General features: G+C 42.9%; 1 protein-coding gene across 9 annotated transcripts in view; it reads right to left on the reverse strand.

Moving 5' to 3' along the window:
• The window catches only part of LOC115202196 (teneurin-3), a 425,097-nt gene that overhangs the window by 38,975 nt on the left and 372,914 nt on the right, over positions 1-13,208 (reverse strand). The window lies entirely within an intron of this gene.

Consider the following 13,208-nt stretch of genomic DNA (forward strand, 5'->3'; position numbering starts at 1 on the left):
ATGATTACGGGCTTTTGATCATTGGAATGTTCATTTACGTGGTGCTGGGACTGAGGGCAGGATTTCACCTGGTAATGGTGGTCGTTTGGTATCGATCAATGCTGTTAGCGCTGCGTATGGTGCTGGGACTGGGTGTTAGGGCTGGGGTGATGAGGGTGTTATGGGGTGATGAGGGTGTTATGGGGTGATGAGGGTGTTATGGGAGTGGGGCACCCTGGTAGGTGTTGCCTGACCTTGCACTTCTCTCTCTTTCCATTCAATTCAATTCAAAGGGCTTTATTGGCATGGGAAACATACAGTATGTTCTCTCTTTCCTCTCAACAGGGTTTCATAGGATCACACAGTGTGGGAGATGGAAAGATGCATGTGTGTCACCACACATTTAAGAACATGACGCCTCCCCCACCAGTAACACACAACAGGGTGCTGATTTGAACAAAAACTGTTGAAAGACAAAGGAGTTAAATGGGATCAGCCGTAGGTGTAGTTTTCAAAGCAACAATATGTAAAAACCAACTGTACCTAGTATAAAGTGCAGTACTTCAAACCACTGCTATTCTGAAATAGCCTCTATCAATAAATACAACTATCTGTATATAAAAACAAAAAAATATATAATTTCTAGATTTCCCAAAAAATTGATAATCAAAATCATTACTTTTGTAGCTAGCAATAAAAATTCCGGACAACTAAAATAATAATTACAGCTACTTGATTATCAGCATATTCATGGAGACATAACTTATATATGATGAGGTAATAAAACTCTTAACAATGTGATGAAAATACTACATACAAAATTACACCATTAATATTGTTCTGATTACTAGCTATACTAATTGTAATACTTATGATAATAATTATTAAATAATATTGTATTTATTCAATACATAATCATTTAAAAAATGACATGAAATACTTTTAAATCATACTATAATATTGTACCTAAATAATATTATAATAATTACTAAGTACAGTATCATTAGTGTTATCATCCATATCAATAGCTTCCTCAACAATGTATTTATCTTTGCGAATACATAACTATTTAATTACTGCTCTCATTATCATCGATTATTCCCCTCCAAGTTTGATTCCCTCTGGCAGTAAAGGAAATAGCTACCAAATCAATACAATTACAGCCGGTTAATCAATCATTCTATTCTCTGAGGTCTGGTGCCATCACATTGTCCCTGTCTCAGGTTCCTTTCTCCTCCATATACTTGAATTGGGCCAGTATTGGGCACCTCAAACTTCTTATTGAATATTCGCTCTAAAATATCAACCCTGGTATAGTCAAATTAAAATGAGTGCTGGTGCCTAAAATTATTTTTGGCAGTTTTTTCTTTCCACTAAAAGCACTGAATATACTATAGAAATGAAATGAACACTATGGAAATGTTTTGGGAATATTGTGGGGATATAATGGAAATGTTTTGGGAATATTGTGGGGATATATGGGGATGTTTTGGGAATATTGTGGAGATATATGGGGATGTTTTGGGAATATTGTGGGGATATATGGAAATGTTTTGTGAATATTGTGGAGATATATGGGGATGTTTTGGGAATATTGTGGGGATATATGGGGATGTTTTGGGAATATTGTGGGGATATATGGGGATGTTTTGGGAATATTGTGGGGATATATGGGGATGTTTGGGGAATATTGTGGAGATATATGGGGATGTTTTGGGAATATTGTGGAGATATATGGGGATGTTTTGGGAATATTGTGGGGATATATGGGGATGTTTTGGGAATATTGTGGGGATATATGGGGATGTTTTGGGAATATTGTGGAGATATATGGGGATGTTTTGGGAATATTGTGGAGATATATGGGGATGTTTTGGGAATATTGTGGAGATATATGGGGATGTTTTGGGAATATTGTGGGGATATATGGGGATGTTTTGGGAATATTGTGGGGATATATGGGGATGTTTTGGGAATATTATGGAGATATATGGGGATGTTTTGGGAATATTGTGGGGATATATGGGGATGTTTTGGGAATATTGTGGGGATATATGGAAATGTTTTGTGAATATTGTGGAGATATATGGGGATGTTTTGGGAATATTGTGGAGATATATGGGGATGTTTTGGGAATATTGTGGAGATATATGGGGATGTTTTGGGAATATTGTGGAGATATATGGGGATGTTTTGGGAATATTGTGGGGATATATGGGGATGTTTTGGGAATATTGTGGGGATATATGGGGATGTTTTGGGAATATTATGGGGATGTTTTGGGAATATTGTGGGGATATATGGGGATGTTTTGGGAATATTGTGGGGATATATGGGGATGTTTTGGGAATATTATGGAGATATATGGGGATGTTTTGGGAATATTGTGGGGATATATGGGGATGTTTTGGGAATATTGTTTGGATATATGGGGATGTTTTGGGAATATTATGGAGATATATGGGGATGTTTTGGGAATATTGTGGGGATATATGGGGATGTTTTGGGAATATTGTGGGGATATATGGGGATGTTTTGGGAATATTGTGGGGATATATGGGGATGTTTTGGGAATATTATGGGGATGTTTTGGTAATATTGTGGAGATATATTGGGATGTTTTGGGAATATTATGGGGATATATGGGAATGTTGTTATACTAAGCTCCCCCCAGGATGTACTGAGCTTAGCTCTGTGCTGTGCCATGCCCTGTCTCCTGAGGGCCATTGGAACAAACACACGCCCTGTACCACTATCCACAGGCCCTGGCCCACTCTGCCTACCCGTGCCCAGAGATCGGCACTGATTGGAATAGTTTCTGATTGGCTGTGGGGGAATGAGAGTTGTCTATGGTAAGCTGAATGAGAGATAAAGAGAGAGAGGAAGAGAAAGTGGCAGAGGGTGCTGCTGCATGGATTTTGGGCTGTGTGATGTAGCCAGTGGGGTTGTGTTTTCAGTTGGGTCCAAAACACTGGGGTTTAATATCCGGCCTGAGGATATGGTGATGGAGGGGAGAGGGGCTTTGGCGGCACGCGTGGTGTTCTGGTAACCGCTTGGCTAATAACAACAGGAACTAATGCTAGAGGCAGTTCATTGGGTAGCCTACAGCCAGGCTTTAGAAATACCAAAATATAAGCCTAGTGGTCTGATAAGTACAAAATAAAGAACAAAGTAAAAAAACAAAAAAATACACGTTAAAAAAGATTTGTAAAATGAAAGTTTTACAACATGTAGCCTTGTTTTGACTTTGTTACTTTCCTCAGTTTCTTTATGATCAGCACCCCTGCTGACGAGGCCTAACTGTGGATCAAATAGACTGGGCCTGTCCATCAACACACAGGGGGTCTTTTATCTGTGCTGGAGCGAGGTGTGGTGCGTGTACGAGGCAGCAAGGTGTGGAGTAGAGAGGGAGAGCCGGGGAGAGAGAGGGCAGAGGAGAAGCCTTTGATCTTTATTTCATGGCTCTGGTTGGATCAAGGACATCGGGAGAGAGACAAGGGGTCGGAGGGAATCACGGACGGCAAACGCGGCCGTGTTGTGGCGTGGCCGAGCGGTATGAAACAGAATAACGAATGTCTGACGGAGGGAAAAGGTGAGTGTACATACACATCGATGCACAGACAACAAACATGAAAGTATGTAAAGTACATGGACACAGTGTACAATATACCGGCGTAATGTACACATTCAAACACCTACTTTAAGGTCACCAGGCTCCCTTCACAGTCTCGGGATTGAATGGTTGCCTGGCTGTACAACATAGGCAGCTATTGCTGGTAGCCTTGATGCTTTCAAGTAGCAAGACAAAAGATGTAAGTGCCTTTGAATGGGGTATGGTAGTAGGTGCCAGGCGTTCCGGTTTGAGTCAAGAACTGCAACGCTGCTGGGGTTTTTCACACTCAACAGTTTCCCGTGTGTATCAGGAATGGTCAACCACCCAAAGGACATCCAGCCAACTTGGCACAACTTTGGGAAGCATTGGAGTCAACATGGGCCAGCATCCCTGTGGAACGCTGTCGACACCTTGTAGAGTCCATGCCCCGATGAATCGAGGCTGTTCTGAGGGCAAAAGGGGGGGTGCAACTCAATATTAGGAAGGTGTTCCTAATGTTTTGTACACTCAGTGTATATTCTGTAAAAGCCATGTGTGATATCTTATTTGGAAAAGTGTCACTGAAAGTTTTCCATGTTTGTATTACTCTACAATAAATATGCAAGGATTTTTTCCCTGTAATATACACTGAACAAAAATATAAACGCAACATAAAGCGTTGGTCCCATGAGGTGAAATGAGGTGAAATGAGGTGACATGTTTTTTATTTCTCTCAAATTTTGTGCCAAAATTTGTTTCCATCCCTTTTAGGGAGCGTTTCTCCTTTGCCAAGATAATCCATCCACCTGACAGGTGTGGCATATCAAGAAGCTGATTAAACAGCATGATCTTTACACAGATACACCTTGTGCTGGGGACAATAAAAGGACAGTCTAAAATGTCTCAAGTTTTGAGGGAGCCTGCAATTGGCATGCTGACTGCAGGAATGTCCACCAGATTTGCTGCCAGATAATTTAATGTTCATTTCTCTACCATAAGCCACCTACAACGTTGTTTTAGAGAATTTGTCAGTAGGTCCAACCTGAGACCAGATCGTCTGAGACCAGAACAGCTGATGAAACTGAGGAGTATTTCTGTCTGAAAGAAAGCCCTTTTGTGGGGAAAAACTAATTCTGATTGGCTGGGCCTGGCCCCTGCCAGTCATGTGAAATCCATAGATAAAGAAAATAATTGATTTCAGTTGACTGATTTCCATATATGAACTGTAACTCAGTAAAATCTTTGAAATTGTTGCATGTTGCATTTATATTTTTGTTCAGTATAACTTAAAAAAATATATTTCAATGGCTTGCCAGTGGAGACAAAAGGGAGAGAGAGTGAAGAAAATAGAAAGAAATAGCAGGAGAGAGAGAGAGAGAAAGAGAGAGAGAGAGAGAGCGCAAGAGACAGAGTGGTATGAGGGATGGATGGATGGTTGGGTAGGTCATTTGGGTCATTCAGAAATAACAACAACTCCCAAAACTGCTGTCATCTTCAGAGCTCGCAAATACGCCTCAACCACAGCCTCCGTCAAAACTGCATGTCATTATTTCCACTTCCTCCCGACCGCCCAGCCAAACCACACCAGTCTCGTCCCTCCTTTCTCTCTCTTTCTCATTCCTCTCTTTTTCTTTTTCTCGCTCTTTAGTATGTTTAGCAGGACTCAGAGGACAGAAAGACAGAGAGAGAGAGAGAGAGAGAGAGAGAGAGAGAGTGAGTGAGAAAGGAGGGGGATGGAGAGAACCCTTCCTCTTACAGAGAACTACTAAAAGCAGCGTCACCAAAGTTATTCCACTGGGAACCAAAAGGCAGTGCAAACAGGACCAAGTCTTGGTGTAGTTATTTTGGATGGAGAGGGGGAAGAGATGAAGAGAGGGATGGATGGAGGAGAAGATAGGAGCAAAAAGGGGGGCTTTTGCTTCAAAGAAAGTACTTCAAAGGATGGCGTCACGCTGTGTGCTTTAAATTATTCACGTCGGGCAACATGTTGGAATTCTGCGCAGCCGCTTTGCCGCTTGCTAGGTTTATTAACCGCTAGATGAATGACGCCATCTTAGAGAGAAACCCCTCTGTGAGTGAGCCCCCGCACAACGAGGGTCTGCACCGCCAGCCCGAACCCCTAACCAACCGTAGCCAAGCACCGAACCCCCAGCTAAATCTCAGGTAGCTAGTTCGACTAGCGCCCTCTGATCACCAGGAGCTTTCATCGATTAGCTGATGGAGCGGAGTTAGCGGTTAGCGATAGCAGCAGCGGCTGCGATGGATCGTGCTGAGCGGAGCTAGCGTTAGCTATAGCAGAGCGGGTGGCTCAGCGCCGTGCCTGTTTGAAAAGCTGATGTGATTGGGTGATTGGGACTGTGGAGCGGTTTGGATAGTGTGTGTGTGTGTGCTGGAGTGGCCTAACAAAGACGGATTGGGGCTGAGAAAGCACACACTGTATATTAATACAGATGGCAATCCCCACCAGCTGCATACATATGGTTTAGTCCCCTCTGAGAGATGTTCTGTAGGAGTTGAACTCCTATATCAGACTAATTGGGAACATGGGCTGCGTCCCTAATGGACATGAACAGTAACTCCTCCCTTAGGAACCACAGACATGGTCACATTAGTGTAACAATGCAATAGGTCTGTATGGGGTATTACAACATCAGGGTAACAAGGGGTTAATGTAATCCTCTGGTTCTGCCTGAATGCATGCATTATGAACGAGTGTGTGTGTGTGTGTGTGTGTGTGTGTGTGTGTGTGTGTGTGTGTGTGTGTGTGTGTGTGTGTGTGTGTGTGTGTGTGTGCGTGCGTGTGTTTGTGTGTGTCTGTGCGCCAACGAGTAGAGGCGATAAAATATGCTTCTACACATTTTCCATTATTGAGACGGAGAGAAAGCGAGAGGATAACCGTCTTGGGGCGTGTCAGAGAAAATCAGCATAATGCACTGTGATGGAGATTAGAACTGGAAGCCGGCCCGTTCTGAATGTCTACAATACGGAAGCTGACATCATCGTTAAACGGAAGACCGTTACACCAACGTGTTGGGTTGATCGTAAATGGAAATGAAAAAGGATCGGAACAGTATTGTTTTCCTGAAGACTGCAGTGTATTGTTCATGATGTCAATGTGCATGACGTTTTTGAATAATAATACGGTTCTATTCCATGTCCAGCCATGGCTCTTGGTGGCGCTGACCTCGACATTGACCTTGAAGCCGTTAACACTAGAACGGCCAAGACGGTCAATCTGGACCTTTTACATTCTGTAATTTCAATGACTTCATTTCATTGAAAACCTTGAACCCACCTATCCTAAATATGTGTATTTTAAACTCTCTAGCAATACTTTGAGGTAAATATAATAAAATAAATAACGTTTCTGGGCATTTCATCCTCAAAGCGACATTAGGGTCAAAATGACCGTACGCATATTTAACAGTAGCATCGCCTGTTAAATAGTCTAATAGCCAGTCTAATAAATCCATTTAATATAAACAATCAAAGAAATCCATTCATATTTAGTTTAGGAAGGTCATAAAAAAAAAACATTAAACAAGACAATTTATTTAAAACAACAGAGCAGCATGTTTTGAGTTGTATTTATCTGTGCTTAGTAGGCTATGGCTGCTAATGATGCCAGTGAAATCAACATGTTAGTTAGGCAGACATCACAGGCCCTGCCCTACCACAGTCAACACACATATATTTCACAGTAAGAATATAACGGAATATTACAGAAATAGCCCAAATGGCTTTTGCTGATTGTCACCAGGACTCAAATGAGGAACACGGGCAGGTGGCGCTGCGGTTATTCTAGGAAAAAGTTCTCTTCTGAAAGAGAGACCATCCTCACAATTTGTAGAGTGGTTTGGCAAAAAAAGGTTCATTAGAAACCTTGGCTCTTTCTGATAGGGATGCAGCAATCAAAATGTCTGGCCTGCATGGAACTCTGTAGGATGATATGGAAGAAGTGCTATTTGGTCATCTCTGTTCCCTTCTTTGTCAATGCAATTGATCATATTTTCACCCATCAGACTACTGTCAATTGAATATTGTCTTTAGGCCACATCTGTTGTTATATGTGTGAAATTAGTTTTCAATATACTTCAGGTGTAGCTTGGATGGGCCAGCTAGGCTGTTGTCTTACAGTCAGAAAATACACTATTATCTTATTTTAGTATTTAGTCTATGCGATTCTGATCAATCAATACATTTTCTGGCTGATTACAAATTACATTTGGTGTCCTGAGGTTTCTGATGACCTATTTGAATGTTATAAGTGTATTGATTTAGCAAATTATTATGGAATAGTCACACCAATATCAACAGCCAGAATGATGGTCACAAAGGTACACATAGGAAATGGGATGGATGGCCTATTTCCTGTTTCCGCACACACACACACACACACACACACACACACACACACACACACACACACACACACACACACACACACACACACACACACACACACACACACACACACACACACACACACACACATCTCCTTTTGGGACTCTTGGTGTGTGAGGGGAAATCAACCATAACAGATGAACAGGATCCTGGGTGGGAAAACGACTCAATCAGTTAGGCCCTGGACTGACCTACCGGGGAAAACACCACAGTGGCCAGGTGCTGTGTGTGTAGCGTGTGTAGTGTGTGTGTAGATCGAGAATTCTTCCTTTCTATTGATTTCATTGAAATAAACTGCAACCCATGTGTGTTTTAGCGTGTGTAAAAGCGTGGAACAAAATGTGGGTGATTATTTTCCAATCCGGTACAGTGCTGGTCAATAAGTCATTAACCAAAATGTATTTCCCATAATAATCCTTGTCACTGCTTCTCCCGCCTGTCTTTCTGTGCTAAACACCATAGTAGGTTGGTATTTCACACTAGATGCTTGTCCACGCTTAATCTAGGTAATGGCTATAAGAGTTTAATCTTGGTAATGGCTATAAGAGCTTAATCTAGGTAATGGCTATAAGAGTTTAATCTTGGTAATGGCTATAAGAGCTTAATCTAGGTAATGGCTATAAAAGCTTAATCTAGGTAATGGCTATAAGAGTTTAATCTTGGTAATGGCTATAAGAGCTTAATCTAGGTAATGGCTATAAAAATGTAATCTAGGTAATGGCTATAAGAGTTTAATCTTGGTAATGGCTATAAGAGCTTAATCTAGGTAATGGCTATAAAAGCTTAATCTAGGTAATGGCTATAAGAGTTTAATCTTGGTAATGGCTATAAGAGCTTAATCTAGGTAATGGCTATAAAAATGTAATCTAGGTAATGGCTATAAAAGCTTAATCTAGGTAATGGCTATAAGAGTTTAATCTTGGTAATGGCTATAAGAGCTTAATCTAGGTAATGGCTATAAAAATGTAATCTAGGTAATGGCTATAAGAGTTTAATCTTGGTAATGGCTATAAGAGCTTAATCTAGGTAATGGCTATAAAAATGTAATCTAGGTAATGGCTATAAGAGTTTAATCTTGGTAATGGCTATAAGAGCTTAATCTAGGTAATGGCTATAAAAGCTTAATCTAGGTAATGGCTATAAGAGTTTAATCTTGGTAATGGCTATAAGAGCTTAATCTAGGTAATGGCTATAAAAATGTAATCCAGGTAATGGCTGCAAGAGCTTAATCTAGGTAATGGCTATAAAAGCTTAATCTAGGTAATGGCTATAAAAGTTTAATCTAGGTAATCACTATAAGAGTTTAGTCTAGATAATGGTTATAAAAACGTAATCTAGGTAATGGTTATAAAATCTTAATCTAGGTAATGGCTATAAGAATTTAATCTAGGTAATGGCTATAAGAATCTAATCTAGGTAATGGCTATAAGAGCTTCCCTGTGGTGCTTGCTTGGTCTCTGAAAGAGTTTGACTGTCTCCAGCTCTTCTGACGTCAACACAACCAATGGACTGGTAAAACATTGTACCGAATCAAGTGTTTTTTTGTCTTATTTTCAACCCATAAGAATTGGAAAACAATAACAGCTCACTAAAGTGAGACACTACAATAAATGACGCGGCCGAGGAAAGGAAGCGAGGGGGGAGAGTTTAAAATGGGGGAATGAGAACAAGGCGCCCCCGGCTTCCCCAGGTGCCAAGGACTCCAGTGGGATTGTGGGTAGTGAGGCCCACCTGCTGAGCTGGCTGCTGGAGCTATAGCACCACAGGCCTCTGAATAGGCCTGATAAGGAGAGATGAAAGGAGGAGAGTAAGAGACAGAGAGAGGGGGAGATAGAGAGAGGGAGAGGGGGGGGGGACAGGCCCAGACGAAGGGGGGGGGGGACATCACAGGGTTTCACCACTCCAGGGTCTTCCGTCATCACATTACACGCTCCCAACCAGAGATGAGATGGTCGGTACGAGGACACGGGAGAATATGTGTGTTAGTGTGTATGTAGGCAATAAGAGAAAAGGTGTGTGTGTGTGTGTGTGTGTAAAAACACCTGCCTCCTACTGCCTTTAGGTAGTTTCATGTGTGTGAGAGTGCTGCCAAAACGCACAGGACCAGGAAAAAGGGAATGACAGAGAATGAAATATTGAGAATGAGTTTGTGTGAGAGACGTCTGGAGTCTACGGGGTGAGATGGGTAGTGGCAAACTCGGAAAGCAGAGTGCTTCTTTTTCCCCTGTCCATGAATGCTGTCTTTCAGATTACAGACATCACTGCTTCCCCTGAGAGACCTGCCGTGGTTGCAGATGCCAGATGGACATAATAATGGCTGCCAAACACTATGCTTATCTGGACCTGCAGACCCGCTAGAGAAGAGGCTGGCTAGGCAGAAGAGGGGGATTGAAAAAATGAGTAAAAGAGAGATGGGGGGGTGGGAGGAGTGTCAAGTTGTGAGTCCACTTAGAGAACACACTGGTGTTTGTGACACAGGAAGGAAGACATCGTCGACACAGGAAGTGTTTGAGGGCCAATCAGGGCTTTGAAGCCGGCAGACAGGAAGTTGAAAGGATGGAACAGCCCGACGGAGGAAAAAAAGAGCGAAAGCTGTGGCTCCATCTCGCCCATCTCTCTCTTCTCCCTCTCCTCCCCTCTCTTTTCCCTCCTTCTAAACTGTCGAGCGACTGACAGATTCCTGGATTCCTAGAGGCCTTACGTAAGAGGAGATGTCTGATGAAAGACTTGTGGTAATGATAGCCTACGAGGAGAAAGCTGTGATGTGGTCATCTATCACTTAACTGCTGCTGGCCAACAATTCTTACATGTCCATCCAGCGGGGGTGACATAATGAGTGTGTGTGTGTGTGTGTGTGTGTGTGTGTGTGCGTGTGTGTGTGTACATGCATGTGTGATGTAAACCAGAAAGCACAACAGGCTCTGATTCAGACATCACTGCAGAGGGAGAAATACTAGAAGCTGCTCGCATTTGAAATAAATCGATGCATATGAAAGCATTTTTCAAGGAAATAAATATCTGGACAGCAATCTCCCAGCGAGAGGGATCTGTTAGTCGGTGTGTTTGATCTGGGTGTGTAGTGCAGTGACACGCACGAGACCCACACGCACTAACACACACATCGCTGTTGTGAGGGCTCAAGCTCTCGCCTAGTGAAAGCCCTGGGGATTTAGAGAGAGGGATGACTGGTAATTTGATGGATGTGGTGACAGATAGAGGACATTGGGAAGGAGGGATGAAGGAGGGAGGGATGGCGGGAAGGAAAGAGGAAGGAGAGAAGGGTAGTGTGCCCGCTGCCATTGTACTGTGATATATGACACACTTCCTGTGGCCACAGGAAGAAGACAGAGACTAACAACGACGAGGCTGTCATTACAACCACATTAACAACAGTATAGTTAAGAACACTATAACAATATGGAAGAAAATGAAACGTGTTCTACAAGAACCAATATCATTCACGAACAACCCTATGGAACAATCCTTGGATAGCTTTTCAGAATTCACCGATAAATTGGTCCACGTGGAAAACTAAAGGCAAAGAAGACGTAAATGACTTGGTAATAGGAAATACATTTATTTCCATGACAGAATTCAAAAAGTAATTTTGGACTGACCAAATACATGCAACTTAAAAGTTACATATCACAAAACAACTGTGTTGTGGTAGCCGTTTTGGCTCTGTAGAGCAGTAACGCAGGTCCAGTGTCCTATTTGTGTCCTAGTAGGTGGACTAAAGGACTGATGAACAGGAACTGTGTTGTGGTAGCCATTTTGGCTCTGTAGAGCAGTAACGCAGGTCCAGTGTCCTATTTGTGTCCTAGTAGGTGGACTAAAGGACTGATGAACAGGAACTGTGTTGTGGCAGCCATTTTGGCTCTGTAGAGCAGTAATGCAGGTCCAGTGTCCTATTTGTGTCCTAGTAGGTGGACTAAAGGGCTGATGAACAGGAACTGTGTTGTGGCAGCCATTTTGGCTCTGTAGAGCAGTAACGCAGGTCCAGTGTCCTATTTGTGTCCTAGTAGGTGGACTAAAGGATTGATGGACAGGAACTGTGTTGTGGTGGCCATTTTGGGGCTACAGAGCAGTAATGGAGGTCTAGTGTGTTAAGTGAGTGGGAGGCTGGCTGAGATGCCCCAGTAATGGGGTCTGATTTCTGTGCTAGCTGATGGAGTAATGGGGCCAATCAAAGGGCCAGGGAGGGAGATAGAGATATGTGGTTGTAATGGAGTGGTTGGGGTAGTAGGTGTGTGTGTCGAGGGGGAGGGAGCGTGTGTGTATGTGCGTGTTTGGGGGTCTTGGAAAAGGGGGGAGAGTGGGATGAGGAGAGGAGGGACTAACTGGGGGGAGGAGGAGGAGGAGGAGGAGGAGGGTGGGAGTGTTGGGTCTGGGTCAAACTGACAACTGTATGTGTAGTGTGTTCGTATGTGTGTGTGTGTGTGTGTGTGTATGCCTGTGTGTATGCATGTGTGTGTGCGTGTATGTGGGTTTGTGTGTGTTTGTGTGTGTGTATATGTGTGTGATCGTGGTGTATGTGTGTGTGTGTGTGTGTGTGTGTGTGTGTGTGTGTGTGTGTGTGTGTGTGTGTGTGTGTGTGTGTGTGTGTGTGTGTGTGTGTGGGAGATGAAAGACTAGCGGAATTCCCTCAGACAGCTGGGACTAAGCCGGAGAGGTGAAAGAAGGCTTAGTGTCATTAAAGAGCTGGATGGCTGAAAGAGCAAGACCCCCTAAACACCCCCTGTACCCCCTACACCACCGCCCCGGCAACCTGAGCCTGCCTGACGACAATCGCCCCCGACAACCAAACAACCGGACACGTAATTATACGTTCATTAGCTTTGTGTGTGTTTTGTAGCGGGCTACGAGCATTGTGAGTTAATGTGTGTGAACCAGAGAATGAACGGAGGGGAAAGCGTTTAACAGCAATTAGGATTCAGCGCATCAATGTCCTTCAGCCAGATTTTTACTCACACTACTACATATAGCCTGTATTCAATATCAGACACTTTTGTCATTCTCAGACTACTCCTTTCCTTCACCCTCAGCACTGTGGGTCTTCAGAATAATGTCTATGGTTTGATCGCTGCAGCTAGTTACTGAAGTGACTTGCTCGTGACACATTTGCAGTATTTTTTAGACAGTATTTTGTCATTGAGCTTCGGTTTGCTGAGTGCAGAATGTGAGTGACTGAATAAGAGCGTCTGCTACAGGACTGTAATGTCCAACATGCCGT

The sequence above is a fragment of the Salmo trutta genome, chromosome 11 (genome assembly GCF_901001165.1).
Source record: "Salmo trutta chromosome 11, fSalTru1.1, whole genome shotgun sequence".
Classification (NCBI taxonomy): Eukaryota; Metazoa; Chordata; class Actinopteri; order Salmoniformes; family Salmonidae; genus Salmo; species Salmo trutta.